Source organism: Sinocyclocheilus rhinocerous, unplaced genomic scaffold (genome assembly GCF_001515625.1).
Source record: "Sinocyclocheilus rhinocerous isolate Xijiao unplaced genomic scaffold, SAMN03320098_v1.1 scaffold82, whole genome shotgun sequence".
NCBI classification, from domain to species: Eukaryota; Metazoa; Chordata; class Actinopteri; order Cypriniformes; family Cyprinidae; genus Sinocyclocheilus; species Sinocyclocheilus rhinocerous.
The window spans coordinates 936,636-947,566 of record NW_015644168.1 but is presented as its reverse complement, the minus strand read 5'-3'; positions in this window follow the sequence as shown (position 1 = coordinate 947,566).

The following is a 10,931-nucleotide window of genomic DNA, read 5'->3' as shown; positions in this document are numbered from 1 at the left end:
CAGAGTTCAGCTCCAACCCTAATCAAACACACCTGAACAAGCTAATCAATGTCTTCAGGATTACTAAGGCTATAGGCAGGTGAGTTTTGTTTTCAGGGTTGGAGCTGAACTCTGCAGGACTGCGGCTCTCTAGGACCGAACTTGCCTACCCCTGATCTAGACTGTTATAGCGTTTTCACTTTGCAGTATCCAGGTTTGTCTGTGTGAATTATATTGAACTGCACAAATAAAACGCAATGTTAAGTTCACATTAAAGTTATTTAGTGAGTGTTCTAACTGAAATAAGACCCTAACGCAATGCTATTTGTTGATTCTATTTCAAGTGTTTTATTTTTATTGCGTTCTGAACATGGAGGAAGCAGGCACTGACAAAGGAATGAGGAAGCTGTGGTTGAACCACTCGTGACACGAATGAACAAGTACTGCTTTTAAGGTCTGCATTCTTTAACACGTATAAGAATGGATAAATAAAATGGATGAATAAAAAATAGATAAAATATCTATATATTTCAATGCTTTTGTGTTTGCTAACAAAACATTTGCATTTTGCATTCTCTTGGAAATGTATTACACTTCCCTGAGAAACGCTATTATCTAGTTGGTTTTCTTTTCTATATTTACATGAACAGTTTTGCGGTAATCAAAGTCACGTATTAATTTCAGTACTTTCTCTTTTTTTTGTGTTATTTTAATGATTAAGTTAGGTTTTGTTTTAGGTTTTATAATAGCATTTTAATTCGGTGAAGTGGATATGGTTTTATGAGGTCAGATTTTGCAGCTGCATTTGTTTTATTTTTTTCCCCTCATTGACGGAGGCATCTATAACTCTCATAAGTGAATATAGGCAATTTTTAAAGAGATTTTAAACATCTGCTCAGTTTTCCCTTTTTTAAAAATTTTTTATTGCATATGTTGCACTTTCCACAGATCCTGCTAATATCTTTATCTTCACCAGGGGGGGCCTGGTGTCGTTGCAGACATCCTGGCATCCAGTTTATTGGGTGAGGGGACTGTGACGATTTGTTAATCTAATGAATAACTGATTTGTTAAATCAAATGAAAAATTGTGTGTTTGATTGGTCCAGACGCTACATCATGTAGAACATTTTTGTGTGTGTGTGAATGAGCATCCCAGTTGTAACTGTTGTGTGAGCTGTGACATGCAGTCTCAGGGTGAATGTATTTATAGCATCCATGTTGTTCTCAGATTATGTCAAGAAATCATTAGGGAAAATGCAACAAACTGTTAACCAACTGTTACATTTTTATCTTATCGATTACAGCAGTGGTTCTCAAACCTCTCCATGAAGTACCCCCAGCACTGCACATTTTGTCCTATATTTGACACGCCCACTTCAGGTCTTGCAGTCTCCACTAATGAGCCGAGTTGAATTAGGTGTGATAGATGAGGGAGACATACAAAATGTGCAGGGCTGGGGGTACTCCAGGACCGGTTTGAGAACCACTGCATTACAGAATGCATAATTATTGCAGTAATTGTACATACTGACCGTTACGCTAATTACATAATTCTATAATTATTATTGGTGAGTTACACTGTGAAATACAGCAAAAATGAAGCAAATTGAAATTTTTTTTTTTTTTTTAAATGAGCTAGATGTTCATTCCTAGAATTAGGCCTACTGGCTTACATTGAAGTTTTTGGTTTTCATATTGATATTTTAAGATATGCTAGCATTTAGTCTATATAAATCATGAACAATTTTAAATCATATATGATTTATATAAACTAAGGGCCAGATTTACTAAACGGGGCAAATTAGTGCGAGAGCGCAATTCCAAAACAGCGCCGATGGGAGGGGAAATTTCTGCGGGTGATTTACTAACAACTAAAACACAGACGCACATCTCGTTTACTATCGACTAACGCAATATACAAAGTGCAGCGCAAATTAACGTATACGAAATAAAGAAGCCACACGTTGAAAAGAACCGAAGGCCAAAAAATGAAGGTTTGCTTGAAGTTTTGATAGAGCTGGGCTGCGTTCAGCCCCGACAAAACGGTGCAAAACGTTTTTTTAAAACCGAAACGGTGGTGCATTGAACACCCTGTTCTGATGACGCAAGAGTTGCAACTATGGCAGCTGAGAAGGCCATTCTTTGTGTTCTTTTTGAAGAATTCTCGGAGCCTGATGAAATCGGTATAAATACGTGTTTAATACTGCAAAATACGCTCGATGTTACAGTCACTGCCCTTGCCGTCCAGAATAAAAGAGAACATCCCAATCGAGTGAAGGGATTTGTGGAAACTGTGGTTCTTAATTATTGTGATCCAACATTTGCCTCGCATTTCAGGATGAAAAGACAAACATTTCAGGTGAAGGATAATCCACTTCTTACCTCCGAGACTGTTATGATCTATATGACCTTTATTTTTATTGCGAGTATTTGGCTTATCATTATTGCTGATCACTGTTGTTGTGCTATGATATTGTAATATGTACCATTATTTAATCAGAGGAGTAGGCTATAGAAAAGTTTATGAAAGGGTCACTCCACAATACAATAGCAAAATATATAAATATGCATTTTTATGCTACATTAATCAGTGTCTAGCACACCTTCCTAAGGAAAGGATGGACCAGAAGTCATTGATCGGGCAGTTGTTTTTGATTTGATTTAGATTCATTTCAGGATTTAAAACAAAAACAGAATGGTCTGAATGAGACGCACTCTCTGACAGCAGGTGGCGCCGTGGACATGAACAACAACCCGCGGCAACAGTGTTAAGTAGCCCAATTCTGCGGGAAAACTGCGGACTTTGGCAACACTGCTTATGAACCAACCGCACTATAGCGTTTCCTTGTTTACCGCTGTAAACAAAGCAGAGTTGCTCTTTATATGAGAAGAAAATGCCATTGCCATCGAAACTTTTCTCAAGACAGTACCCTGCAGTGATACATTAATATAACCCCATAAATGTAATGCATGTTTGTACTTATTTTACTGTTTTTTTCGGGATCTACTGGGACATCGCGATCGACGGGTTGGCGACCACTGGCCTAAAGCCTTAATTGGGAGGAGCCGGCCGTTGCCATCTTGGCAGCGCCTCACTCCCGGATAATCGAAAATGGGCAAAGAGGAGGGAGCTGGTTGCTGAAACCACGCCCACCAAGCTCGACGGCAGCGGCAATCCACCCGTCACTCAAGTGGCCACGCCCTTAATTATGCAGAACTTTAATGCTTAATATAATTTAAACGGATGAGTTATAAAAAAAATTCACCCCCTTCACAGTTGTCATGAAAGGCAAAACTAGCTATGTAGACCAAAACCACTTTTTGTACCAGGCTGTAAACACTTTTTTTCTGCCTTTTGGAGCCAGCCTCTAGCGGCCAGTCGATGAAATGCAGTCTGTCACTTCCGTGTTGGTTTCACGAGAGACCGGAAGGTTGCCGCTTGGCTTGTACTTGCCCCTGGTATTGCATGACTATAGGTTCCAGAACTTCCAGGCCGTCTTTTATTTCCTGAAGCAAATTAAAAATAGCATGGCTTGGCAAACGATATGTTTGGACAATGTGTTGTTCTTGCTTTCTAAATAAATTAATACATGTGGAAAAAAATCCTCTCCCTTCTACCACGAGCTCTCGGTTCTCTGCGGTGCCTCCTCCTAGCAACAATTGCAGCCATTTCAAGCCCAAAATAGTTTAAGACATGCTTTATTTGGGCGTTAAATGGCGCAAATACCAGTAATTTGACGAGCGCAAACGTTAGTGAAACGCGTTGCGTGATTCATTTTAATACTCTCCTCCCATAAATTTTGCCTCTGCCAGCCTCTAGCGGCCAGTCGATGAAATGCAGTCTGTCACTTCCGTGTTGGTTTCACGAGAGACCGGAAGGTTGCCGCTTGGCTTGTACTTGCCCCTGGTATTGCATGACTATAGGTTCCAGAACTTCCAGGCCGTCTTTTATTTCCTGAAGCAAATTAAAAATAGCATGGCTTGGCAAACGATATGTTTGGACAATGTGTTGTTCTTGCTTTCTAAATAAATTAATACATGTGGAAAAAAATCCTCTCCCTTCTACCACGAGCTCTCGGTTCTCTGCGGTGCCTCCTCCTAGCAACAATTGCAGCCATTTCAAGCCCAAAATAGTTTAAGACATGCTTTATTTGGGCGTTAAATGGCGCAAATACCAGTAATTTGACGAGCGCAAACGTTAGTGAAACGCGTTGTGTTATTCATTTTAATACTCTCCTCCCATAAATTTTGCCTCTGAAAGGGAAACTCCTACAAATGCATATTCAATAAGGTCAGGCGCAAAAATAACTGTCCACGCCTTTTCAGTGCTAATTCTTCACTGCGCGGCTTTAGTAAAACCTGACAGTACTATTTATTTATTTTTTATTTTTTTTTAATGCCAAAAGACTGTTAGTAAAACTGGCCCTAAATGCGTACATATCTTAAAATATCAAAAAAGTTAAAACTTTTTGGCAGTGGAGTGAACAGATATTTCTTTTAGTTATAGTGCCTCCTGGTACTTAAGAACGACAATATTTACTGTAATTCCCACTTAAAAAACACTTAAAAAGAGTGTTTTTAAGTGCCAAGCGAAGTGAAGTTTAATATGGTTTAAATTCATAAATTAATATTATACAAATAGATATACAAATGTTTTGAATAGATATTCTGGATAAGTGGAAGCAACTTTTTGAATTTAAAAATGTCTTGATGGATGTTTCTTACAAACAGCTTTAATCACAAAATATTTGGAAGAACGTGGGTAATCAGACAGTTGAAGGTAGCCATTGACTTCCATAATATGGGGGGAAAATATGGAAGACAACAGCTGCCATCAGCTGTTTGGTTATCAACATTCATTTAAAAATATCATCTTTTGAGTTCAACAGAAGAAAGAGAAATACATACAGGTTTGAAACAAATTGAGCGTGAGTAAATTATGACAAAATGTTCATTTTTGGGTGAAATATTCATTTAAGCTGCTGGAACTTTAAGACCATAGATCTGACTCATCAGATTTTCTCCCAACTGCTTATTTTAACTCTGTTAACTCCGTAAACTTGGCTTATGAGGATACTCGCCAAAATGGACATTGACTTAATGTGATGTTAATTTATCCATTCTAGCGTGGTTAGATGCAAAAGAGAACTTAAGTAATAGCACACTATCTGAGGTGCCGGACTGTGTATGAAGTCATTTTCGCGTCGTCTTGGTCAATTTAACGGTTTAAAATCGCTTGAATGCTTGAACTGACAAGACTTGAAAACATGCATATGATTCAAAAGCTTTAAAGGGGTCATATGATGCGATTTCAAGTTTTCCTTTCTCTTTGGAGTGTTACAAGCTGATTGTGCATAGATAAGATCCCTGAAGTTGCAAAGACTAAAGTCTCAAAACCAAAGAGATATTCTTTATCAAAGTTAAGACTCTGCCACGCCCCCCTAAAACGGCTCCAATCACAATGCACTGGGTTAGCTGGCCAATCAGAGCAGACTGTGCTTGTCGGAAGGCGGGACTTTGTAGAAAACGAAGCGTTTGTGAGAGGCGGGGCATAGAGGACCTACAATAATGTACAGTATTTGAAAAATAATGTGTTTTTTGAACATTAAAGCATGTCAACATATTCTGTTACACCAAATACACAAAATAATGATCTTTAAAAAAGCATCATATGACCCCTTTAAGTTTTCAAAAAGTGGAAGGTTCTTGTGATGTAACACTGGTGTTTGCATTACCATTCTGTATTCTATACTTGCCTCAGGCCCTCCCCGTCTTCTCAGTGAGGCTTTCTGACCCAGGGGATGGTGTTAGGCATTCCCATAAGACCCATTATTGGCAGTGACGTCCAGAGAGTTCCTCTGGGACAGAGACTCAAACAGCCGCTGCTCGTCTGTATGGGCAGATGAGGCAGTGCTCCGACAAAATACATAGACATACAACATAGACCTCCATATACAGGTAAACTAAACCAAGAATAAATTGTAAACATGTTCCACATTCTGTAGCAAATATTTTTCAGAATTTCTAGACCATTTTAAAAAGTGAACAGAATATATTAACATTTAACGCATGGCTTCGGCAGACAAATTCTCAAACATGTGGTCTTTGCATTTGAGCCCTTGTCTACTTGGGTGACGTATTTCCTGTGTATGGACCAAGTGTTCAATTGAGCATGAAGACTACAAGTGTTTTCAAAAGTCTCACAATATATTTCAAGAACATGAGGCATGATGGGATACACTTATCCTCGAATACCGCACCGGAGTGTGGGTTTAGTGTGCATTAAGGTCAATGCACTTTGGCATTTTTAAGACCTGGGACAGTCTTGCGCACTTATTTCCTGTTGCGTGTGCTCTCAAGTGTCTAAGACAAGTGTGGGTATTTAAACAGGCCCTGTGCCTGAGCCCTCGCCAGCTCTACAGCACCCCACAATTTCCCCAATGTAAATCGATGGTGAAAAACTGCAGCGAACTCTAATTGAGAGTCATTGGGGCAGATCTGAAAGTGCCTGGCTTATTTTTTGCTAAACCCATCTGTTTGCATTAATTCAACTTATTATTTTTTTATATAATTGTGCTTAACAGCTGAATTTGTGGTGAAAAACAAAATGACCCATGATGCTGTACAGAAAATCCTACCAATTAGACGGTTGCAGCTAGCAAAGCGCGCCAAAGTAGATCCTTAGCTCCGGCCACTCCCACGAAGCCCCACAAATGATGGAATTGGTCTCTCAAAATACTTACAGTAAATATTTGAATATATATAGGCCTATGCATATTTTGCAATGAACTTTAAATATTGGTTTTACAGACACAACCAACAGCTTTAAAATGAATAGTTTTATAATTCTCTATCTTTTTCAGTGCTTCATGGGATTGTAGCTCTTTCCCTCACTACAGCTGTTAAGTGCTTTTGCTTTCGCCTAGAAACACACAGCGTCTCCCTGACATGGCTGCTTCAACACTAACTGCGCTTACTGAAACCATGCCTTCTTTCTTTGTGTAAACATTTGGGTGGCATTATGCTAATATTTCCACATAGTGAGGTAGATATGTGGGGGCGTGTTAGAAAAATGCCTTGCTGTACTGTTGTAAGTGATCTTAATGATTCCTAAATGCATCTACTTTCGGAAGGCCAAATAAAGTGCTTTTGCTTTCGCCTAGAAACACACAGCGTCTCCCTGACATGGCTGCTTCAACACTAACTGCGCTTACTGAAACCATGCCTTCTTTCTTTGTGTAAACATTTGGGTGGCATTATGCTAATATTTCCACATAGTGAGGTAGATATGTGGGGGCGTGTTAGAACCAGCCATTTTAGGGGGGCGTGGCAGAGTCTTAACTTTGATAAAGAATATCTCTTTGGTTTTGAGACTTTAGTCTTTGCAGCTTCAGGGATCTTATCTATGCACAATCAGCTTGTAACACTCCAAAGAGAAAGGAAAACTTGAAATCGCATCATATGACCCCTTTAAAACATGCTTTGTTCCACTAGAAACAGCCTACTCCACCTTTAAAACATGCTGCTTCTCACTTCAACAGTTTCCATAGATGCTTTCGTCGGGGAGATTCTGTTTGAATGCATGTTATTGTGTCATTAAATTGGCAGATGCCACCAAAAGGAAAAGTTTATTTATTTTTTGTCATGTGAGCTGTATTCATTCCACTAACCCTGGAAATGTTTGTTATACAAAAATCTCTTTCTTTCCCAATTTGGAATATGTTCCATTATGTAGTATTACAGTAGAAATGTAACAAATTGCTGTCTTGTGCTGTATTAAAGTGCCCCTATTATGGGTAATAAAAGGTTAATATTTTGGTTTTGGGAGTCCCCAACAACAGGTTGACATGCATGCAAGGTCAAAAAACTCTTTCATTGTCTTATAATATGAATTTATTTTTTACCTTACTTTGCAACGACTCCCAAACGATTCGCTCAACGATTAATTTTTCCAAACCCCTCCTGTGCATGATGCTAATCTGCGGTGATTGGTCTCATTTTCATTTCTGCATGCTTGTAATGCCTGATAAAGCAGCGTTTGTGAGCACAGTGCTGCTTTGTGTACAGCGTTACCGGGGAAACCGCTATTTTTACCGCTCCAAAAGCAGCACCTAGTGGCAAAGAATGAATTTGCAGTTTCATTCAGACCAATGCGAAAAGACCAACGAGTGGGCGGGCAATATGCTAATGTTTCATGTTGACGTCAACATGAAACGGCTTGGAAATCGTTTTAAAAACGACTCCTTTCAATGATTCTGAGTCGACTCTTTCTTTTGAGAGACAATAACTTTATACACGGTGCACTTTCAGATTTAAAACTTTGCAGGATGTTTTCATTCACTTAGAGCTGTGTTACACACTGCCTGAAAGGTAATTTTCAAAACTCCATAATAGGGGCACTTTAAGCTGAAAAAGTAAAAGTGCACCTTTGCCCATAATTACATGGCGTTTTGGTTTGTGTCTTAGAGAGAAAAGAATTTGATATTTGAAAGAAGTAGTATTGAATGTATTTTGTGCCAAAGCAATGGACAATTCTCCACAGTTTAGCCCACATGCTGTTGCTTCTCAAAAGTATTGAGAAATGGGTCCAAGCGACCACTGTAAAAATCTGGTGTAAACGAGAAACTAATTGTTCAGAGATCTAAACTTATCACTGTGAGAAAAAGGATTATCATTCTAGAAGTGATCCAAAATGATTGAGAAAAACTGAAGTGTAACAATAAATGATGGTCAATAAATGACATAAGAGGTCTTAAATGCAAAAAGCAGAAGTAATATGTGATTCTCATTTATTTAAAAAAAGCTATTGAATAATTTTATGCAATGTATTTTTATTTTTTTTAATCTTGCTTAGGGTTCAGACATGATTGTGCATAAATTCAAGAGTCCTCCGTTAAAGAAATGAAAACATCAGGAAGAACAACAAACCAGCAAAAGATAGTCAAATGGAAAAAGAACCTAAAATGTTACATTGTAGCTAAATAGGTTACTCCTTGTATTGCAGATTAATAAATATTAGTAAAACATTAATTAGTAAATTAAACCGTTAAGATCATGCTTTAAGATAACCGTAAGGATAAGGCTTGTGAATTATGGCAAAAGCCACTGTTCACACAGCTCAGACAACTTAACACGCTCTTGGTGTGACTGTGATAAGCGTTGTTTGGTTTGCCTTTAATGTGGTTGTGTTGTGCCCTCACAATAAAAACCACACTGCTCACACATGCTTTCACGCAATGTTACAAATATGATAAGAGTAGACAAAAAACAAGAATTGTGAAGATAAAATTGCAGAAAGCCACATGAAAATCCATACATTAAACAGTTAGATAATGAAAGAAAATATTCTTGTTTATTTCAAACCATCTAGAAGATACTTTTATCAAATAAAATGTTGTAAGTTAATTTTCAAATGAATTAAATATAGATAAATTGAACTTTTCGTTTTCATTTTTGAAAACGAACGTTTTCCACAAAACTAAACGGCAAAGCAGACAAACATGAGCAGCCTTTACTAATTGAATAAACTTCATTGCTTTGGTGTAAAAAACCTACCACAGGAAACAGCAGTTCACTGATTAACACGCACAACATGTACTTGTGTGGACAAACCGTTTTTCTTGTAGTTATCAACAAACATCTAAAACCAAACACAGGCCTACAGTGAATGTGATATGACAGTCTTAAACGTGGCAGGCAAAAAGTGTAAGTGAAATATTCATCAATATTTTATACACAGTCCATTAATTTTCTGTCATAGAAAAATCTTTTTTTAAAGACTAAACTTCACCTTCCAGGGCTGTACAATATGGGAGAAATTGAGCTTTTCAAAACCTTCAATCAACTGAACCAGGTGTTTCATTAAATGATTCACTGTCATGCACAATAAATATAAGAACATATGATAAATAAAACTGTATTTCACAATTTTCTTTTATTTTCCCACTGTATTTATCAAGTTCATAAACTGAGTATGAAGTAACTACAACTTTTCAAGTTATTTATTTTTATGCTTTTTGAAATGGATCTTTACTATCCCTAATCGGGCTTATTATTTTGCATTTAAGGCTCATTTTGACCACAATTTTAACTTCAAACCGCTGCTTCCTCTATCCAATAATATTGTTTTCTCCAGTAAAACGTACGTTTTGCCTTGATTATGCCATGCTTATATTTTGTCTTGATTATGCCGTGCAAAACCTTGTAAATGTTACACAAATCAACAAAGAAATCACTTGACTTTATGCTTCGTTTATTGTAGACAAAAAAATGCAGAGAGAGAAAAATCAAATCATAGGACTCAGGAAGCCCTTGCTCAAAGAAACTATATTTCCTTGTATATGAATGATCAATATAATAAATGATTTAACGGCATATAGCAAAAATATACAGAGTATAGTGTAAAAATAAAAATGTGCCAAAATATTTACTTGTATATCATAATGTATTTAATTTTATATTCGGCAACTGAACATGTTAAACTCTTTATAACGTAGATATATATGGGATAAGAGATGGTACAACATGTGCATAAATATACTGTACATATACTTACTCATGCAGTACATACACGCATATATAGAAATATATATATATATATATATATATCTTATATTTTGTAATTATTTACAATATACATATTTCATATAGGCTATAGCTAGTCACACAGAATATATATATATATATATATATATATATATATATATATCTTATATTTTGTAATTATTTACAATATACATATTTCATATAGGCTATAGCTAGTCACACAGCACAAGCACACCTGCATGTACTTGAAACTATCACTGTGCTGAAGAGTTCACATTCATCACTTTTTTAAATGAAGTAACATACGTTACAGTTTTGATGGTTTTCAGCCAATCGTCAACCTAACCACAGGCTCTACTCTTCATGAAATATTTTATGGTTACACTTGAATTAATTACAAAATAGAT